We start from the raw sequence: 1,091 nt of genomic DNA, 5'->3' as shown, positions 1-1,091 counted from the left end.
CAGAGGCCATGGCTCACGGGCCCAGCCGCTCCGCGGCACGTGGGATCTTCCCGGACCGGGGCACGAACCCGTGTCCCCTGCATTGGCAGGCGGACTCTCAACCACTGCGCCACCAGGGAAGCCCGAGTGATTGGTTTTATATCACAGCATATTCATTAAAATAGGAAGGCTTCTACTGGGCTCATACATGGGGTTCTTTTAGGTCTAATTAAGCATTTAGACACACGAGATTAATACTGATCACACTTGGCATCTGACTGATGCATGGCAGTGGCAGGCGTCTCTTCTGTGGGTCCTCGGGGGCTGCTCTTCCTCGCCCTCACCTCCAAGCGACCATTCAGGTGCAAGATGGTGAGGTCCACCTTAAGCAGGTGTGGGAACCATCCTGGCTCAGGGGACAAGAGCTCTCGTAAAACCTCCATCAGTCTAGCTCCTAGGGTCCCTGCAGCGGACATGCCCAGTTATAACAGTCATGCTACTCAAGGATCCCCAAGGCTGTGGATTCCTTATCAGGAATCTCAAGTTCATACCAAGAACTCCCATTCGATGTACAATTCACCCATCAGAGGCAATTCTACCACGAGCAGTGTGGTCTATTAACAGAGTTGACATTGCCCCTTTAGATTTGAAGGATTAGAGCTAGCAAGTCCACCCAAGGTCAGTTCCACTTTCGGAAGATGAAAAAGTTGAGTTCACCCTTCACCCTTCACCCACAGCTTTTCTTGAAATATCCTTTCATTTTTATTTCTTTATTTTATATTAAAAAGTTTTTAATTTATTTATTTGGCTGCTCCAGGTCTTAGCTGTGGCACTTTTAGTAGACGCATGCAGGCTCTTTTTTTTTTTTAACATCTTTATTGGAGTATAATTGCTTTACAATGGTGTGTTACTTTCTGCTTTAAAACAAAGTGAATCAGTTATACATATACATATGTCCCTATATCTCTTCCCTCTTGTGTCTCCCTCCCTCCCACCCTCCCTATCCCACCCCTCTAGGTGGTCACAAAGCACCGAGCTGATCTCCCTGTGCTATACGGCTGCTTCCCACTAGCTATCTATTTTACATTTCGTAGTGTATATATGTCCATGCC

The 1,091-nt window shown here is 47.0% G+C and overlaps 1 protein-coding gene across 1 annotated transcript in view; it reads left to right on the top strand.

Moving 5' to 3' along the window:
* KSR2 (kinase suppressor of ras 2) overlaps positions 1–1,091 on the top strand; it is a 414,563-nt gene that overhangs the window by 160,492 nt on the left and 252,980 nt on the right. The gene's annotated exons all lie outside the window — the stretch shown is intronic.

Source organism: Physeter macrocephalus, chromosome 19 (genome assembly GCF_002837175.3).
Source record: "Physeter macrocephalus isolate SW-GA chromosome 19, ASM283717v5, whole genome shotgun sequence".
In the NCBI taxonomy this organism is placed as follows: Eukaryota; Metazoa; Chordata; class Mammalia; order Artiodactyla; family Physeteridae; genus Physeter; species Physeter macrocephalus.
Note: the sequence above shows the minus strand (reverse complement) of the source record. Positions and strands in the feature narration are given on the sequence as shown.